The following is a 21,922-nucleotide window of genomic DNA, read 5'->3' as shown; positions in this document are numbered from 1 at the left end:
TGGCTTGGGGTGGGAGGAAGGGATGGGTGAGAGGAAGAACAGGTTAGGGAGGCAGAGGCAGGTTGGACTGGTTTTGGGATGCAGTGGGTGGGGGGGAAGAGCTGGGCTGGTTGTGTGGTGCAGTGGGGGGAGGGGACGAACTGGGCTGGTTTAGGGATGCAGTAGGGGAAGGGGAGATTTTGAAACTGGTGACGCCCACATTAATACCATTAGGCTGCAGGGTTCCCAGGCGGAATATGACTTGCTGTTCCTGCAACCTTCGGATGGCATCATTGTGGCACTGCAGGAGGCCTGATGGATATGTCATCTAGAGAATGGGAGGGGGAGTGGAAATGGTTTGCGACTGGGAGGTGCAGTTGTTTGTTGCGAACTGAGCGGAGGTGTTCTGCAAAGCGGTCTCCAAGCCTCCGCTTGGTTTCCCCACTGTAGAGGAAGCCACACCGGGTACAGTGGATGCAGTATACCACATTGGCAGATGTGCAGGTGAACCTCTGCTTAATGTGGAATGTCATCTTGGGGCCTGGGATAGGGGTGAGGGAGGAGGTGTGAGGGCAAGTGTAGCATTTCCTGCGGTTGCAGGGGAAGGTGCCGGGTGTGGTGGGGTTGGAGGGCAGTGTGGAGCGAACAAGGGAGTCACGGAGAGAGTGGTCTCTCCGGAAAGCAGACAGGGGTGGGGATGGAAAAATGTCGTGGGTGGTGGGGTCGGATTGTAAATGGCGGAAGTGTCGGAGGATGATGCGTTGTATCCAGAGGTTGGTAGGGTGGTGTGTGAGAACGAGGGGTATCCTCTTTGGGCGGTTGTGGCGGGGACGGGGTGTGAGGGATGTGTTGTGAGAAATGCGGGAGACGCGGTCAAGGGCGTTCTCGATTACTGTCGGGGCAAAGTTGCGGTCCTTGAAGAACTTGGACATCTGGGATGTGCGGGAGTGGAATGTCTTATCGTCGGAGCAGATGCGGCGGAGGCGGAGGAATTAGGAATAGGGGATGGAATTTTTGCTGGAGGGTGCATGGGAGGAGGTGTATTCTCCACTCCCCCTCCCATTCTCTAGATGACATGTCCATCAAGGGCCTCCTGCAGTGCCACAATGATACCACCCGAAGGTTGCAGGAACAGCAACTCATATTCCGCCTGGGAACCCTGCAGCCTAATGGTATTAATGTGGACTTCACCAGTTTCAAAATCTCCCCATCCCCTACTGCATCCCTAAACCAGCCCAGTTCGTCCCCTCCACCACTGCACCACACAACCAGCCCAGCTCATCCCCCCCACCCACTGCATCCCAAAACCAGTCCAACCTGTCTCTGCCTCCCTAACCTGTTCTTCCTCTCACCCATCCCTTCCTCCCACCCCAAACCACACCCCCATCCACCTACTAACCTCATCCCACCTCCTTGACCTGTCCGTCTTCCCTGGACTGAACTATCCCCTCCCTACCTCCCCACCTATACTCTCTCCACCTACCTTCTTTACTCTCCATCTTCGGTCCGCCTCCCCGTCTCTCCCTATTTATTCCAGTTCCCTCTCCCCATCCCCCTCTCTGTTGAAGGGTCTAGGCCCGAAACGTCAGCTTTTGTGCTCCTGAGATGCTGCTTGGCCTGCTGTGTTCATCCAGCCTCGCATTTTATTATGTTGTACCAGAAGGGGAATTGCCCACGCAAGCACCATCATGTTAGCAGATAACTTAATTTACCGGGACATCCATTAGATGTAACATGGTGATACAAATGTTCCCTTGGGATTGTTTGCTATCAAAACAAAAAGGAGGAGCGGTTCTGGTATAGAGAACGCAGAAAATGAAAAATTTCCCGAAAATTTTTCTTGGAGTGTGAACCAGATTTATGCTTCTCACTCTATTTACAAGTGTTGGAAAGGGGTGAGAGAGAGAGAGCGAGAGCGAGAGCGAGACTGACTTTTGTTCTTGACCTAGGTAATAACTCCTCCCCGTCTGGATGTGGATGTGAATGTGACTGCCTGTGTCCCTCCTACTGAATGTTAATTATCTGTGTTCTGGTTTGTATGCTGTTGTGGACCAGACCCCCTCAAAATAGTTCGAGAAGGTAGTCCAGACTCTAACTTTTTCTTATTTTAAAGGCAGATACGAAATGCTTGTTCCAGATGTGATGCTGCTGGCCAAACCACTCAATGTTAAGCAAAACAAAATTTATTCAAACACTATAGTTTAAGTACAAACAAAAGAAAGAGGAATGTAGAATAACTTACTAGTGGAAAACTTAACTAAATAATAGCTACAGTACCAATTACGAATTAGCTGTTCCAATATTGTAACATCCAATAAACACACCCATTGGCAAAAAGGTAAATTCAGACACAGATTCTTACCTGCAGTTTCCCAATCCAGGAAGGAACAACATCAAGAGAGATTTCAGAGAAAGTCACAGTTAGGAATCATTTACTCAAGTTTGCAACCCTTCAGGGACTCAAACAGCTTCTAACTACTACAGCTAAAATAACTAGAAAGCGTGATCTAAAAATCCTAAAGGCCTCCTCTGATTGTTGATTTACGCCATCTACCGTGGCCACTTCAACACCTCTGCCTTTACAACTCTCATTCCTCAAATTTGGTTGGACAATATCCAGTCCAGAATCCTCTGAACTTGATTCTTCACTCTGTGTTGTAACCAGTAACACATCCTCCTTTAGCTTTCCTTCCCTATGAAAATATGTTTTGAGCATATTCATGACACACTCTTGGGAGATTTCTTTCTATCTGGAGTTTTTATCAAATAATTCACCTCACTCAATCTTCTTTCGATTTGATAAAATCTACTTAATCTTGCTCTTAAAGGTTTACCTATCACTGTAAATAACACTAACACTTTATCTTCACTAACAAAATTGTGCATGTTTGATTTCTTGTCTGCTTCCTGCTTCATCATGTGCTGTGTTGCTTTTAAATGCGATCTAGCCAACTCCCCCTCTCTCTATGTAATCATTCCCTAAAATTTGACACATGGTACAAGTATGTGGTCTTTGAACTCTGCCTCACCAACTTCTCTTCTCCCCTCATGCCCAAAAATTCATTCAAATGGACTGAATCTGGCCAATTCATTTGATGCATCCCTGATGGCAAAAAGTACAAACAGAATTCCTTTATTCCAATCTTCTGGATAGTCTCAAATATAAGCCTTCAAAATCATCTTTAAAATTTCAAGCTAACATTCTAATGCTCCCTGCGATTCCGGATGGTACACAGTGGATTTGAATTGTTTTACTCTGAAACTATCTATAACTTCCCTGAATAATTTTGATATAAAAATTTGACCTTTGATCTGATTGTATCTCTGTGGGTAGTCTGTATCTCGTGTGAAATTTGAGAAATCCTTCCAAAATCCTTTTACTTATGATATTATGTAATGGAATGGTCTCTGGAAATCTAGTGGTCACATCAATCATGGTCAATAAATACTGACTCCCATTTTTTGTTTTAGGTAGTGGTCCCATATAATCGATTAAGACCCTGGTTCCTCAAATGCAGGAATGTGTATCCAGGCTGAATTACACTCTTACGTAGTCCAGGCCAGTAAAAAAAAAGTTTTTGCATTTTGGCTTGAGTTTTTCTTACCCTTAAAATGACCTCCTACTGGTAATTCATGTGCTACCAGCAACATCTCCTTTCTATAAATCTCTGGTAATGCAACTTGATGAACTTCTGCCATTTTTCATTCACCTAAATATGTGATGGTCTCATCAACATATCAATTTTAAGATAGTAACATTTGGGAATGCACTTAGATTCTTCTGTGTACATTTTTTGTTACAATTGCATCAGTTTTCATCTTTCAGTTGTAACTCAGTTAACTTCTCTGAACTAAAAATATCTACTGTGCACCCCAGCTGTTCTTGTTTTGTCTCAATTATTTAATCAAGCATCGTCTCAGATAATTATACTTCAACTTGCTTTTCAGTACTTCTTAATTTTGCCTCCTGTTTCAAACTGTTGCTTTTTGACCCTGTTATCACAGGGTCAGGAAAAATCCTGGGACATACTTCCTGTAGTACGTCAGCGGGCCTGATTTTCCACTGGCTTTTCAATCACAGTACGTAGCACTCCTACCTGTGATCCGGCTATATCGTCACCAATGACAAATTGTATTCCTGGAGTCAACAGATTTTCGAATACTCCTACCACCATTTCTCTACTTTTCATCGGGCATTCCAATCTTTCTTTACATAATGAAGTGCCTTTGACTCACCATGAATTCCATGTATTAACACTTTCTCTGGAAATAGTCCTTCTGAATTACATACGTCTTCGTCTCTCAATAGCAAGGATTGACTTTCTCCCGTATCTCTAAAAACTGTAATTTCTTTACACGTTTGTCCTGGCATATGCGAGTAAACCTTACCCTCATAAGTAAGTAGTTTACGAAGATCTGGCATTTTCTCCTCAACCAACCTCCAACTAGGTTGTACACTCTGGTGCACCCTTTTAGCTTTCACTGTGCTTTCCTTCACTTCAACAAAATTCATGGGCTTATCCTATTTTCTTACATCCGTCCTCCTAGCATTTCTTCTAAACCACCAACACTGTGATTTCATATGCCCAACTTTATTGAAGTGAAAACACCTTTTTTTAACTTCTCTTTTCCCTTTGTGGGTTTCTTTTTTACCCTTTGGGAAATTATCTTTATTATCTTCATTGCAATCTACTTTTCCCTTACCACCTGAGGACTTCGCATTCCTCCAATTTCTGTCATTCACAGATTGACATTAATGTCGGACATCGAACGTTGATTCATGAACCAACTCGTAATCGTCGGCCATTTCAGCTACTAATCTTGCCATTTTGACTCTCTGATTCACTTTAGGAAGTGAATTTTTAAACTCCTCCAAAATATTCATCCCTCTAAAAGCATCATATGTTTGATCAATTTTTAATGCAAATAATATGGAAATAACACACTCACTGAGTACCAATGGGGATCCTATGAGAATGAAAGAAAAATGATGATCCTGATCCTAAGACAAACATCTGGGTCAGGAGGAGGAAAATGTTGTCTACGGGCTGTTCACATTTAAAAACTGCAAGCTTGTGAACTGAAATCTCCCCCAAGTCCCAGCCCCTGGCTCTGAGGATGACAAATGGTGCAAGTCCTTATTTAGAGGAAGAATAATGAGATAATCCTAAAAATGTCCTTGGAATGGGAGTTCAGTGATAAGACACCAACTGTCAGAAGAGCTACGAACCAAGAACAACTAGATGTCAATTGTCCTACCAGGACAGTCCAATTTATGGATCTCAGGTATGTGGTAGAAGTGGGCTGTATAGAGAAGAGAGACTAGAAGATTTGAGGCAGTAGGAGGAAGATCTCTGGAGGTAATGAGGTTAGCAACAGTCCAGGCAACAATGGCTTATGTTTGGATGTGGGGTCATGTTCCAGGGGGAGGTAGGAAGGAGTGTAAATGAGTTGGTAATGAGTCTCTTCACACTAAAGACCTGTGCCAGATTACATTGCCAGTGGGTATGATGCTAAAGTTCAGGTTGGGCCTTTAGAGAGTGAAGTGCAGCAATTTCAGAAGTGGACAGGTTAGAGTGGATGAGAAGAGCAGAGAAATTGAGTTGGATGATGTCACATTGACAGTTGTCAATGAAGAGATCAAGGCTAGATAAGGGGCCAAAGGAAGGCATCCAAGTAGAATGTGTATACTGGAGGTGGGTGAAGGAATCATTGGGTCATGTTAGCAGACTAGGTCACTGCTTTGCAGAGCATCTCTGGTCCGTGCACAAGCATAACTTCAAACTTCCCGAAGCCACTCCTTTTTCTACAATGACTCTGTCCATCTTCTATGCTGTCATTGCATCACACCCAATACTGCCACCACTATTCCATCCTGCCATCAAATTGGTTAAAACCAAAGCCGCACGACCAAGTCTTCCCAGAAGGATGATGGCACCATTGTGGTTCGACTGCAAACTATCAGACTTGGATAGACTTCCCAAGAAATGGACCCACTGATCCAGAAATCGAAAGCCCTCCCTCTACTCCAGCATATTCATCTGCTCTACTCGCCTATTCTTATATTGACCACCACATAATATTGGGAATTATGCAGAAATTACAGTCTTCAAAGTTCTGCTTTTTAATCTGCTACATAGCTCCACAAATTCTTGTTGCAGGACCTCTTCCCTCCTATGTTGTTGGTACCAATGTGAACCACCTGACTGTTCACCCTCCCTCTTCACAAACCTCTATCGTGGTTCAGTGACATGCTTGACCCTGGCACCAGGAAGGCAAGATGTCTGTGGCTGCAGAATTATCTGATGCCCTCTCATGACTGAATTCCTCACCCCTATTGTTCTCCCTCTCTTTCTGTTCCCCATCTTGTACAGCTGAGCACTGGCTTCACTCCCCAGAGTAACTGTCACTCTCAGCTGTTTTCCAACACAGATAATCTCTTCTTGAGCAAGATACAGTCTGGGGGCTTTTCTGGATTTCTGTCTGCCCCTCTTTTCCTGACCAGCACTCACTGTCAGTCAGAAACACTTCCTTAAGCTAGCAGGTGACCATGCCCAGGTTCTGAAACCCCATTCGCAAGCTTATCAAACCAGTATTACCTCCTGCAGATGAGGTCAGTGAAGGTGAGTGAAAACCCTGAGCTTTGCCCTTTCTTCATCCACTAACTGGGAAGAGATGACCCCTGATGGTTCAGCAGTCTCCAATCCCCGAAGGTAAGTGCATTTATGTGAGAGGGACGAGTACAAGAGTACTGCCACAACTGAATTTACAGTGAAAGATTTTTAACTTACAATAAAATTATTTCTTTAAAATATGTACAAATATAACTGAGAGAAGGGGCCATTGATTGATGAGATCATCCAGAATTATGGAAAGGTGTGTGTTTTTGGATCAGTTTCTATCACAAAAGTAAGGATCTAGGGGAGATCAGATGTTGTAATGAAACTGAGAAGATCCAATGGTGTGTCACAAACAATGATATTCAGAAGATCTCATATTTTGAAGATGAGAATCTGGAGCAGTTGGTGTTAGGAAGACAAGAGTCTGGGCCATATTGAGGGCCTGATGTGCTGAGGACTCATTTGGATGCTGTAAAGCAGCAAATATCAGTTAATGCTTTGCAACAGGAGGTGCATCGGGTGAGTCAGAAGTGATGTGCCTGCACGATCTTGAAAGTCCTGGTTGAAGCTGAAGGACACTCAGTCCAAGATATAGGAATTCACCATATTGGGATAATCGATGAGTTGACATGAAATATGCCTCAAAGTCCAGATAACTCCACTGGTGCCTCCGGATATCTTTCAATTAAGGAGCAAGCCTTTGTAGAACCAGTAGATGAAAAGATAACCTGCAGTGTTGTACTACAACATTGGAGGATTTTCTCACTCTTAATGCCCAAGTGCAACAGCAAGCACATGATGCTGGCATGGATCTGTAGCTGGAAATCACCACATTCCTTAAACTTGGCCAATTTTTTCCAGTTAGAAAGCTTCCACTGAGACTTCCTCACTCCCTGACCCAGATAGTGGCTGAATCCTGGTGAGGAGTGAATTTAAAATGGGCATTATTGCTTCTTTGTTGCTGCAATTATGTTTTTCAGCAGGCAAGACAATACAGCAAGTGCAAGTACATCAGTGATAACAAGGTGTGTATTTGGATGACCACAGCAGGCCAAGCAGCATCAGAGGAGCAGGAAGGCTGATGTTTCAGGCCTAGACCCTTCTTTTCTGAAGAAAGGTCTATACCCGAAACATCAGCCTTCCTGCTCCTCTGATGCTGCTTGGCCTGCTGTGTTCATCCAGCTCTTGCCTTCTCAGATTCTCCAGCATCTGCAGTTCCTGCTATCTGTAAATACATTAGTGTTCTCCACATTCCCCAACTGACTTACTATCACATTTGTCACACTCTGACAGCGTCACCTCACGCCAGAATCAATCTTTTCTAAAACCATGACACAGAGCAACTGGATAACAAAAGGTAAGAGTTGAGCTAGCACAAGTATCTGAGACACAGCTCGGAAACATGGAGCTTTCAGGAGTTCCCCAAAGATGATGATTACAGGAAATGCCTGACAGAGTTGGAGCCGTAACATTTGGAAAACCAGTCGATGTACAGTGTTATTTTATCACCTGCAAATGCAGTCACTGCTCTGGCCAGACAAGCAAACCCCTGATCAAGTGTAACCCTTAGTAGCTGTTGCCATCCTCCTACCATCACTATCTTGTCATTTTGAGCAGTCAGATCAAACAGGGCCTCGACTGACCTCACAAATCAGTCACTGAATGAAAAGTGTGTATCAACATCAAACTCAGCTGTGAAACCTTTCTGCTGCGACTCAATATCTGAATCATTGGGCAGACAGAAACTCATCCTACTGGAGAGAGATACAAGTAGGCCACTGAATATCTGTGGGAACAATGTCCTCACCATGTCTGCCATCCTAGGCTGAATGAGAATTTCATACAGACTGTGGATAAGAGTCAGCGAGGTATCGGCCAAATACACGTCCCCACTGATCGGGCAGGATTTTCCTCAAGTGAGTACACAATGTTTGACGGTACTCACCAGGCTGAATCTATCCTCAGCTACTGTTCTCTACACATCCCAGTTCCAGGCGTCAGAGCAGTAGCTGGGACATAGTGCTGAAAAGTTCTGTGAGGTCAGAGAGTTTATCCCTCGTAGAACTCACCATTTCACCTCCTGGTAAGGTATTAACTCCAGATGAAACCCCAACACATGAAGGATATGAAAGACATGGCCCTGAAGTGTTCGTCTCTGTCGTAGGACGAGGTCTTCTAATGGAAAGGAAGCCAACAAGGCACAGGTGAGTTGTTGGTCAGACAAGCTGCCACACACCATGAAGAGCAGGTTGTTCAAATGATTACACTTCTGAAACTGGATTTATTTTGCTTTTCAGGGCCGTCACATCTTCAGAAAAGTTCTTCAAAATTCCTAAGTGCTCTTGATGCTGTTCCAGGCTGGCTCCTTCACCCACGACCTAGATGGACAGGATCATATAGACCGCTTTCAGTGCCATCTGTTGATACTTGTCTTCTGTCTCAGCAATTATCTTCTCCACTGCAACAGAAATGAATAACAGGCTTCATTATTCAGCATCGGAAATGCTCTGATTCTGCTGATTCAACTCTGTTTTCTATCTATCCCTGGAGTTGGGATGGTATGGACTGACCTTCTCAGTGTACTTGGTTTGATCTCCTGTCTAAGCAACTCTCCTGCACAAGTACACAGATAGCTTCACTATTAGAGATGATGGGAATTGCAGATGCTGGAGAATCCAAAATAACAAAATGTGAAGCTGGATGAACAAAGCAGGCCAAGCAGCATCTTAACAGCACAAAAGCTGACGATTCGGGCCTAGACCCTTCATCAAGGGTCTAGGCCCGAAACGTCAGCTTTTATGCTCCTAACATGCTGTTTGGCCTGCTGTGTTCATCCAGCTCCACACTTTGTTAGCTTCACTTTTATGTATTTTATCTGACCTAGCGATGATGTGTTGTCATGGCTCTCATTGCAGCGGCAGCAGCCCTCAGTGGTGATGTGAAATGGAGATCCCAGTAGCTGTTGCGTGCAAGGATTTTCAAAAATAAACAAACATTCAATGAGGAGTCACAGAGATTATGACACACAGTAAGGGTTCATGCCAGAGAATCACAGAAACAGACAGAAACTCAGAGAGCCGTACAGCACAGAAACCAATCCTTCAGTCCAACCAGTCCATGCCGAACATTATCTCAAAATAAACTAGGCCAATTTGCCTGTTCTAGGTCCATATGCCTCCAAATCTTTCTTATTCATGTACTTATCTGAATGTCTTTTAAACATTGCAATTGTACATTCATCCACCTCTTCCTCAGGAAAACATTTACCCCTATGTCTTTTTTAAATGTCTCTTCTCACTTTAAAATTGTGGCCCTTCATCTTGAAATCCACCATCCTAGGGAAAAGACAAATACCATTACAGTATCCATGCCCCTCACTAGTTTATAAACTTCGATAAAGTCACCTCTCAACCTACTACAGTCCAGTGAAAGAAGTTCCAGCCTATCCTGCCTTTCCTTATAACGCAAACCTTCCAAACCCGGCAACATCCTGGTAAATCTCTTCTGAACCACCTCCAGCTTAATAATGTTCTTCCTATAACTGGGTGACTAGAACAGGATACCATATTCCAGAAAAGGCGTCACCAATGTCCTATGCAACACGACTTCCCAACTCGTGCTCAAAAGGATTAAGTAATGAAGGAAAGCGTGCTCAACACAGTTTTCAACACCCTGTCTATATTTGACGTAAATTTCAATGAATTATGTACCTGAACCCCTAGGTCCCTTCATTCTACAACACTACCCAAGGCCTTAACATTAGTTGTATAAGCCTGACTCTTGTATCTTGTACCAAAACGCAATATCTCGCATTTATCTAGATTGAACTCCATCTGCCATTTTTCAGCCCATTGACCCCTTTCCATTTCTGGTTGCAGCAGCAGCACGAGCGGGAGCTTGGAGCAGGGGCTTGTCGGGAAGCCGGTGAGTCACTGTTTTTGAATCTATAAAAAGCTTACCTTGTGAATAGGCGGAGGTACGCTGAGCAGGAGCCGACACGGGTCAGATAAAATATATTTGTGTGGTTGCGTTACCCAAAATACTACTCAGGTAGTGTCTCCCACCCATCCTCCTCCTCTAACCAAAAAAAATGGTTCTGTGTACCTGATTGGTAAGGTAACAAGTTTATTGTTTATTTTTTATTTTTTAAGTCTTGGGAATTTAGAATAATGGGAACGGAGGTCAGAGCAGTTGAATGTTCCTCCTGCAGAATGTGGGAGGTAAGGGTCACCACTAGTGTTCCTGCTGACTACATCTGCGGGAAGTGCACCCAACTCTAGCTCCTTGAAAACCGCGTTAGGGAACTGGAGCTGGAGCTGGAGCTGGAGCTGGATGAACTTCGGATCATTCGGGAGGCAGAGGGGGTTATTGAGAGGAGTTACAGGGAGGTAGTCACTCCTCAAGTACAGGAAAAAGGCAGATGGGTTACAGTCAGGGGACAGAAAGGGAACGGGCAGGCAGTGCAGGGATCCCCTGTGGCCATTCCCCTCAACAATAAGTAGACCGTTTTGGATACTGTTGGGGACGACGACTTACCAGGGGAAAGCAGTGGGGCACAGGTCTCTGGCACAGAGTCTGTCCCTGCTGCTCAGAAGGGAAGGGGGAAGAGGAGCAGAGCATTAATCATTGGGGACTCCATTGTTAGGGGGACAGATAGGAGGTTCTGTGGGGACAAGAGAGACTCACGGTTGGTGTGTTGCCTCCCAGGTGCCAGGGTTCGTGATGTCTCTGATCGTGTTTTTGGGATCCTTAAGGGGGAGGGGGAGCAGCCCCAAGTCTTGGTCCACATGGGCACCAACGACATAGGTAGGAAGAGAGATGGGGATTTAAGGCAGAAATTCAGGGAGCTAGGATGGAAGCTGAGAGCTAGGATGAACAGAGTTGTTGTCTCTGGTTTGTTGCCCGTGCCACCTGCTAGTGAGGCGAGGAATAGGGAGAGAGAGGAGTTGAACACGTGGCTAGAGGGATGGTGCAGGAGGGAGGATTTTGGATTCTTGGATAATTGGGGCTCTTTCTGGGGTAGGTGGGACCTCTACAAGCAAGATGGTCTTCACCTGAACCAGAGGGGTACCGATATCCTGGAGGGGAAATTTGCTAAGGCTATTCCGGCGGGTTTAAACTAATTCAGCAGGGGGATGGGCACCAAAATTGTAGTTCGACTATAGAAAAAGTTGAGAGTAGGGTGGTCCGAAATAAAGTTTCAGGGAAGCAAGATGGCACCGGCAAGCAAGAAGTTGGTTTGAAGTGTGTCTACTTCAATTCCAGGAGCGTCCGGAATAAGGTGGGTGAACTTGCAGCATGGGTTGGTACCTGGGACTTCGATGATGTGGCCATTTCGGAGACATGGATAGAGCAGGGACAGGAATGGTTGTTGCAAGTCCCGGGATTTAGATGTTTCAGTAAGAACAGAGAAGATGGTAAAAGGGGCGGAGGTGTGGCATTGTTGGTCAAGGACAGTATTACAGTTTGGGGACTCATCAACTGAGGTAGTATGGGCTGAGGTTAGAAACAGGAAAGGAGAGGTCACCCTGTTGGGAGTTTTCTATAGGCCTCCGAATAGTTCCAGAGATGTAGAGGAAAGGATAGCAAAGATGATTCTCCATAGGAGTGAGAGAGACAGGGTAGCTGTCATGGGGGACTTCAACTTTCCAAATATTAACTGGGAACACTATAGTTCGAGTACTGTAGATGGGTCAGTTTTTGTCCAGTGTGTGCAGGAGGGCTTCGTGACACAGTATGTAGGTAGGCCAACAAGGGGCGAAGCCACATTAGATTTAGTACTGGGTAATGAGCCTGGCCAGGTGTTAGATTTGGAAGTAGGTGAGCACTTTGGTGATAGCAATCACAATTCTGTTAGGTTTACTTTAGTGATGGAAAGGGATAGGTGTGTATACCTCTGGGCAAGAGTTATAGCTGGGGGAAAGGCAATTACGATGAGATTAGGCAAGATTTAGGGAGCATAGGATGGGGAAGGAAACTGCAGGGGATGGGCACATTAGAAAAGTGGAGCTTATCCAAGGAAAAGCTCCTGTGTGTCCTCGATAAGTATGTACCTGTCAGGCAGGGAGGAAGCTGTAGAGTGCGGGAGCCGTGGTTTACGAAGGAGGTGGAATCTCTTGTCAAGTGGAAGAAGAAGGCTTATGTTAGGGCACTTGAGGGCTACGAGGTAGCCAGGAAAGACCTAAAGAGAGAGCTCAGAAGAGCCAGGAGGAGACATGAGAAGTTGTTGGTGGATAGGATCAGGGTAAACCCTAAGGCTTTCTACAGGTATTTAAGGAATAAAAGAATGACGAAAGTAAGATTAGGCCCAATCAAGGATAGTAGTGGTAAGTTGTGTGTGGAGTCAGATGAGATAGGGGAAGCGCTAAATGAATATTTTTCAACAGTATTCACTCTAGAAAACGACAATGTTGTCGAGGAGAATACTGAGATACAGGCTACTAGATTAGGTGGGATTGAGGTTCACAAGGAAGAGGTATTAGAAATCCTTCAGAGGGTGAAGATAGATAAGTCCCCTGGGCCAGATGGGATTTATCCTCTGGGAAGCCAGGGAGGAGATTGCCGAGCTTTTGGCACTGATCTTTAACTCATCATTGTCTACAGGAATAGTGCCAGATGACTGGAGGATAGCAAATGTGGTTCCCCTGTTCAAGAAGGGGAGTAGAGACAACCCTGGTAATTATAGACCAGTGAGCCTTTCCTCAGTTGTTAGTAAAATGTTGGAAAAGGTTATAAGGGATAGGATTTATAATCATCTAGAAAAGAATAAATTGATTAGCGATAGTCAGCACGGTTTTGTGAAGGGAAGGTCGTGCGTCACAAACCTTATTGAGTTCTTCGAGAAGGTGACCAAACAGGTAGATGAGAGTAAACCGGTTGATGTGGTGTATATGGATTTCAGCAAGGCATTCGATAAGGTTCCCCACAATAGGCTATTGTACAAAATGCGGAGGAATGGAATTGTGGGAGATATAGCAGTTTGGATCGGAAATTGGCTTGCTGAAAGAAGACAGAGGGTGGTAGTTGATGGGAAATGTTCATCCTGGAGACCAGTTACTAGTGGTGTACCGCAAAGGTCAGTGTTGGGTCACTGTTGTTTGTCATTTTTATAAATGACCTGGATGAGGGCGTAGAAGGATGGGTTAGTAAATTTGCAGACGACACTAAGGTCGATGGGGTTGTGGATAGTGACAAAAGATGCTGTAGGTTGCAGAGAGACATAGATAAGCTGCAGAGCTGGGCTGAGAGGTGGCAAATGGAGTTTAATGCAGACAAGTGTGAGGAGATGCACTTTGGTAGGAGTAACCAGAAGGCAAAGTACAGGGCTAATGGTAAGATTCTTAGTAGTGTAGATGAGCAGAGAGATCTCGGTGTCCATGTACACAGATCCTTGAAAGTTGCCACCCAGGTTGACAGGGCTGTTAAGAAGGCATACAGTGTTTTAGCTTTTATTAATAGAGGGATTGAGTTCCGGAACCAAGAGGTTATGGTGAAGCTGTACAAAACTCTGGTGCGGCTGCAGTTGGAGTATTGTGTACAGTTCTGGTCACCGCATTATAAGAAGGCTGTGGAAGCTTTGGAAAGGGTGAAGAGGAGATTTACTCGGATGTTGCCTGGTATGGAGGGAAGGTCTTACGAGGAAAGGCTGAGGGACTTGAGGCTGTTTTCATTAGAGAGAAGGTTGAGAGGTGACCTAATTGAAACATATAAAATAATCAGAGGGTTAGATAGGGTGGATAGGGAGAGCCTTTTTCCTAGGATGGTGACGGCGAGCATGAGGGGGCATAGCTTTAAATTGTGGAGCGAAAGATATAGGACAGATGTCAGAGGTATTTTCTTTACTCAGAGAGTAGTAAGGGAATGGAACGCTTTGCCTGCAACAGTAGTAGATTCACCAACTTCAGGTACATTTAAATAGTCATTGGATAAGCATATGGACATACATGGAATAGTGTAGGTTAGACGGGCTTGAGATCGGTATAACAGGTCGGCACAACATCGAGGGCCGAAGGGCCTGTACTGTGCTGTAATGTTCTATGTTCTATGTAATTTTAGAAAACATTCTTCATTACCCACTATGCCATCAATTTTGGTGTTGTCAGCAAACTTACTTACCGAGCCTTCTATATTCTCATCCAAGTCATTTATATAAATGACAAGCAAAACAGGACCCAGATCTGATCCTTGTGAAACACCACTGGTAAGAGGCCTCCTGTCCGAAATGCAACCCTCCACTCTTTTGAGCAAAATGTGTAAACAGAAATAACCAAGACACTCCTGACCATTGTACACTCATGGGACAGGGACAGCACCAGGTGAAACACAGAGCAAAGCTCACTCTGCTCTTTTGAAATAGAAAATAATACAACCTTGACTTTGTTCAGCAAAAATAAAGGGGCTACTACTCTGGGGAAAAACAAAAACAGACAAACAAGCAAAACAAAAATGACTTACCTGACCAATGTCTTTTGGACAGGGATCACAGGCAGCCAAAATAAAAATAAACTCAAGGAAAATCAAATAAAATTAATTAAATAAACGAACACCTAAATAAATAAATCTCCTCTGTCCCATCCCCATCGAACATGTTGGGGGCAGGAACAACAATGTTTTAAAAGTCCGGCTTAGTTTACCTGATAATTTTAACTGAAGGTAAAAATTTCCCTCACACTGATCTCCATCAAGCACTTCTGGAACAGGAACAGGGACGGTTCAGGGCTAAAATAAAAACCCCCTTGGCTCTGCCAAGCTCAAAAGGCAAAACAGAAATTTACACTACAGACAATTAAGAAAATCAGAATATCATTATCCAGGTTGATAATGCACTCCAGCCCCCATGGCACCCAGTAGTGTCAAAAGAACTCAATCATGCCAGTGAGCACAGTGTGCTTCTTCTCCAGGAACACCCGCGCATGGATGTCTCTGTGAAATAGAAGCAAACAATCAGGAACAAGCTCTTCTTTGGCCTGCTGCCTGGATCTGTTGATGGCCATAATGGGCAGACCCAGAATCAAAGCCGTCTGCCCCTCCCCGCACCAGATGCCTGCACCACGTGGGGCCAAAGTGCAAACAAATCTTAAAAGCAGTACCTTAAAAAACTGAGAAGGAGCTGCAGACAAACGGACATGACATAACACTGGAAGTCCGTCTCCCCTAGGCCACAGCACGTGCAACTAATCTGGCACGCAATACACTTGCTCATTCTCCTGCTGCACAGGACCACCACATGCAGCACACTCCACCCCAAACCCCTATTGTAAGAGGAAAGGGCACTCTACTGGAGATCTCCACTGCCAGAGGGCAAAATTTTATGCCAAGGCATGTCCGGGCGGCAGCTGAAGGCATGGCAGTGGAGAGTGTACAGCATCAACCAATACAAATAACATCTCCGTGCAATTTGGAAGGGCACCAGGAGGATATCCCTGAGACAGCTCAGACTGTGGGACACCACGTCATGGGAGAGGGTCTACAGCCCTGGGCTGATGTCGAGTTCCAGAAAGACAGTAGCCAGTTTGTCTAGAAGGCCACCGCATGCCTGAGCCACCTCAAAGGCACACAAGATGTCGGGGTTGAGTGCCTCATCCAGCAGGCTCAGATCGTGAACCAGAGATAGACTGACACCCTTGCAGTCAACCAAGCCCGTGTTATGCAGCCTACTCCTCTGCCGTCCGGCGTGTCCGCGACTGTGTCCCACACTATGATCAGGTCCAGTTAGAAGACAGGCAGTTCCTGGAAGACGACCTGAGATTGGGACCATGCCTGAGCAGGAACTGTGTGTCGTAATGGATACCACACACTCATCATCAGGTCGCATCAATTTGGAGGAGGCATGATGTAAAAGGTATCACTGCAGAGTCTGAATGCAGAAAGGCACTGCCTGGGTTCGAAAACAGACCAGCACTCGACTACCCTCCTCAGCAGGAGACACAGAATCGCAACATCAACACAGTGTTGTCTCTTGTCCCAGAAAAACTCAACAAGTTTTTTCTGGATGGTGGTGAGAATGCCAAATGGAGGGAGCAAAGTGACGCACCAGTACCACAACATGGCAGCCAGCAGCTGGTTTATGACCAGCACTTGCGCCCTGTAGGGCAACACTTAGAGCAGTCCTGTCCAGTGTACTAGGAGAGTGTTCACCTTGGTCTCCAACTCATGCCAATTCATTGGCTATGATTCCTCAGCAGGGCAAAGATGGACTTCTCGGTTGTGGTAGTGAGTGGTGCTTCACATGAAGCACCGGAACTCCTCTGGCAGAATATCTAAAAGCCATGGACTGACCCAAAAGTTGTGAAGACTTGCTCCAGTTGATTCTTGGAAAACATTGCAATGTACGCCTCCTGGAACTCGGGCATCCTCCCCAGTTCAGCTGTGTCTATGAACACGAGGAGCACGCCGTTGGCATATGCTAAATAAACCACCTCCAGCCCAGGCCTGCACACAGACAAACCTGAAAGCTACTTACACAGGAGGTGCAAGAATGGCTCCATGCAGAGAGAATAAAGCTGCCCCCTGTCCAGTCAGTGTTGACACACATCTCCTAAAGCACAGGGGCACCATCAGGAACCAGTTAACATTTATTAGGCACTCCACAGTGGCTTGCAGAAGTTGGATCTGGGCGACAAAGTACATCCCGAACCAGAGTGCCTGCAGAATCCCAAGCAATATTCGTGATCCACTCTGTCCAATGCCTTTTCCCAATCAAGGGAGACAAGGCCACTCGACAGGCCAGCCCTCTGTGAATAATGGTCCACATCCCAGACCTGGTGGATGTTGTCATGGATGTGTCAGCCTGGGACGATATAGGACTGGTCAGAGTGGATCACGTGGTCCAGCACTGTACCAAGGTCAGTTGAAAGTGCCTTGGAAAAGACTTTGTAGTCCATGCTGAGTCCATGCAGGGAACCTGATGCCAATTCTTTAACAAATGGAGATTCCCCCTTCTTAGGCAACAGAATGGCGATGATCCTGAGCTAAAGAAGGGCCAGCTCTCCGGACATAATTCATTCCTCCAGGATCCGCATATATAATCACCCCCACCACCACCCCAGAAACCCTGAAAAATTCCAGGAGAACCTCCCTTTGCAGGAACCGCCAAGTCTCTGATTATGCCAGACTCAACTAAAATGCAGACCAAAATGCCAGGATCCCTATCGAACTCTGGTAACTTCCCCCTGAATGACGGTCAAGAGCACCAGTCAGCGCCTTTAAGCTCAGAGGCACATTGAGCCTGTTCGCACCCTCAGGGCTACCTGTAGGAAGCCTTCCCACAAAACTCTGCAAGCTTCCTCACTTGTCAAATGCAGAGAGAAAAGAGCCCTATAATAGTCCCTTAGCTGGGCCCTGATGCCCTGCAGATCAGAGGCAAAGGACTCATCGGCTGGCAACACAAGAAGCTGCTGGAGGACACTGCACCTTCCTTCCAGCAATCAGAAACAGGAGGAGCTGCAGTTGAGAACCTGAAGGAACTGGACCTACAATCTCAGATACACCCACCTTGCCTGGCACTGAATGGTATGACCTCCACACAGACCAGGTTGTGATCAGAAAACGGCACCTGTCACATGGAGACCTTCGGGTCACGGGGTGTACGTGCATGTGCATGTACACCCCAGGCCTCACAAAAGGTGAAAGCAAAGGAATCAGGATGGAGACTTCAGTAGATGTCTACCAAGTGACAAGTCCCTCAACTTCACAGGTGTTGGGCTCTTCTGGGTACCATGGTCCCAACCTTTCGAGGGGTTCAACTGATATTTCCCCCAAGAAGGAGGAGTTCACCCTAGTTCACCTTATTGCTAAGGAAAGTAGGCACTTCCTCAAAAAGAAGCACATCTGCTCAGGTCCCATCCAAGGTACATATACGTTCACAAAGTGAAGCACCTCGACCCATGAGTTGCAGCAGACAGCCTGCCACATGATCCTTGACCCTAAAGATCTCCAGCTGAGAAAAAGGGGCCCACAAGATAGCCACCCTGCCAGAACTGGAGGCCAGATGACTCATGAATATCCTTCCCCACCACTCCAGGAACCATATAGCTTTGTCTCCTGTAAACAGTAAGGGTTTCTTGCAGGAGGCTCATACCATACTTTCATTCCCTGAGGAACAACAGCATAAGAAACCTGCACTGGGCCTTCCCGCTGCCATTGATATTGAGGCTAACTATGGATGTCTTCATGGCTGCAGTATGTGCCACAACCATTCCCGCGCTCACCAATCATTAACGGGCACACATGAACAGAAGCGGTAGAGAATTCTGCCAGCCCACAGCCAACCAAACTCTGTCTCGGTGAACAAGCACTGCGCCAATGAGGATGAGGGGGACCTCGTCTGAAAGGACCTCGGAGCTCTCCACCTTGTCTAACTCGGCCACGCTTGCAACTGAAATCCAGACCTCCTCCAGGTTGTTGCATCTGATCCCTGACCTCTCCCTGCATCAAATGCGGGGCTTGCTCTGGAGGTGACTGGTCAGCCACACCCCTGTCTCACCCCAGGGCCAACAGCAGGAGAACCCCCCTTTGCAGGAACCTCCAAGTCTCTGATTATGCCAGACTCAACTAAAATGCAGACCAAAATTCCAGGATCCCTAGGTGGTAGCGATTCTGAAACATGCGCCACTCCCAGCACCGGGTCACTCTCCATGAATAGGAAAGCATCTCCAAATAAGGTTGGAGATGCCCAACATAAAAGGCCTGGAAGGGAGCAAGGAGGTCTTCTCCTTCATCGCTGCCATCCAGGGTAGCCTCAGGATAACTATCCCCAATGCAGTCCCCAGCCAGCGCAGGCAGCACTTCCAAGTTTTCTCATTCTTGTGGCATGGGCAAGACCTTAGCAGCCATGCTCACCTCAGTCTCTAAGGTGCTCGGTCCAATTGTGGTGGACTGCTGGAGTAGGTTTGCGCATCCCTCCCATAGGAAGGAGTGAGTGGGATTTCTGGAGCATGCTACTCCCACGTCCCCGGGGAGGAGTTGTTAGTACTGGACTCCACGTCTCTCTGATCCTGATGACTGGCGCCTTACCTAGGAGAACAATATATACCTCCAATTCTCCACTGTCCTGATGCCCACTCCCGGTAAAAATCCTCACTTTCTCCTTGTCCCTCACAGGTTTCAGGGCACATGGAGGGCCAGGGGTAACTGCGGGCACCACCTGCTCACTCACATTTTTATTATCAACAGGACCCAAGCTGAGCTCCAATCCTACACCTTCTTGATGGGCCCTGAACTACTCTTCTTTGTCAGGAGTCACTCCCCAGACTAGAGCCCAATGGTCTCAGGGTCACCTGGGGAATCATCCTGGGAGACCACCTCCAAATGCTTAATCTTCTTCTGAGCTTTTCTCCTCTGCAGATGCCTTCTTCCCACTCCACTGGCATTCATAGCAAGGTAGCTCTCTCCTGCGGGGGAGGGTCACAAGGGGCCAGCCGGGTGTTGGCAGCAGCCTTCAAGGCAGGGCAGTTCCTCCAGAGGTGCCCCACCTCCTTGCAGGCATGACACCGCACACTTTCCACGGACCAGAGCACCTGATAAGCAGAAAACTAGTGCTCAACTATGAAGGTGCCCTCCCAAGCCAGGCAGACAAACCTGCCACCACAATGAGTAAACATGTCTCAGGCGGGCCTCCTTCAGAACGAGCAGTGCAGGCACCACGCCCATCCTCACCTCCCTGAGCTGATAGAGGTAGGGGAGAAGGAGCTCACATAGAACAAGGGGTGGGATGTTCAATAAAATGACCATCTGAGAAACTACTTCTAGAGGATCTACAGGCAAGAATGCACAACTGACAGTAAGCCCCTTTTCAAGGGTGAGTTGCACCACCTGCTCAGTCTTCGGGAAGAACACTGCCTTCCCATACATCTTCAATGCAGTGACAATGGTGGGGGCACCAACTCATACTACCAAGGCCACTGCGCATGTCTCAATGATCACGTTGAGGCAAACGCAGAATTTCGGCCAGAGCTATTTTGTTAAATAGGTAAAGCGCAACGAGGCCCGGGGGGTGGAGGACACAGAGGATGCAACCAGCCCCACATAGGAACAACTGGGCCCCACCCCTTTTGTTGTTTTAGAGCACCCCACGGTCACCATTGCTGCTCCCCCCACCTCCAAACCACAACCACGCCACCCTCACACAAATAGTAAGTAAAAGGAAACTGATGAAGTCCCATAAGGGCTCACTTGCCAGTCTAGTCACCTCAGGCAGCAGTATCCCAATCTGTCAACCAACCCACAGGTCTAAAACCATAGCTATCAAATGCCCAGAAGCAATAATCACTTCCAGCAAATAGGCTGCAGTCACAGCACAACAATGAGATGTCCCATGTTCCAAACAGTTCCAGAAATTAGGCACCAAAATACAGTCATTCACTCAAATGTTCAGGCCCCAAGCAATTAATATCCAGACCCGAGTCCCCCAACTGAAATCAAAGTCTAGGCTCCAGAAACGAGCCTCCTCAGCACCAGCAGAATGGAAGTACAGGCCCCCACCGTTCTCGGGACAGCAGCAGCAGCAAGATCCAAGCTTGACTTCTTCCAGATAGGCAGGCCAATCTGCAGCAACATCTCCCTGGCATAGCAGGTGTTATCGCAGCAGTCTTCAACTCACTGAGGAGAAATTCAGGCTACCAGGCTTCCAAAGGCAACTGCAACAGAGAATCCCAGGTTCAAGTGCCTCCAATCAGGTTCCAGCACCAGAGGCTCCAGGCTCTAGGACTCAACCAGAAACAGCAGCTCTCAATTGCAACAGGTGTTGCCATCCCAGCCTCCAAGTTCCAATGTCAGCACCAGATTGCAAACTCCCAATATGTTGCCAACTACAGGGAAAGCAACCCTCGAACTTATTGTGAGTATTTGTGAATTGGAAGGCAGGAAGCAAGAATTCGTTGGTAAAAGTAATAGTGGGGGAAAAAAAGTGCACAGTCCTTCAAGGGGTGAGATAACAAAAACTGTTATCTCTGACTCCAGCATCTGCAAAGAGTGGAGCTGGAGGAACACAGCAGGCCAGGCAGCATCAAAAGAACAGGAAGAATGGTCCCAGCCTAAAACGTCAGCTTTCCTGTTCCTCTGATGCTGCCTAGCCTGCTGTGTTCTTCCAGCTCCATACGCTGTTGACCGTTTAAGGGATGATTTTTTTTGTGCTCAGAGATATTTTAAAAAATGTATGTCTGTGAGCAGTATTTGGAAGTTGCCAATACAGAGAGCCTCAAAAAGTGAAGCATGTGCATCAAAAAGTCTTACAGGTGGCAGGCAAGACAAGTCTTGTTTTGATGTTGTGACAAAAAAATTTGAATTTGGCCAATTAATTTGAAACATGCCCAGAGTCAAAAAGC

Source organism: Stegostoma tigrinum, chromosome 6, assembly GCF_030684315.1.
Source record: "Stegostoma tigrinum isolate sSteTig4 chromosome 6, sSteTig4.hap1, whole genome shotgun sequence".
NCBI classification, from domain to species: Eukaryota; Metazoa; Chordata; class Chondrichthyes; order Orectolobiformes; family Stegostomatidae; genus Stegostoma; species Stegostoma tigrinum.
The sequence above is the reverse complement of the archived record's forward strand: the minus strand, read 5'-3'. Positions refer to the sequence as shown.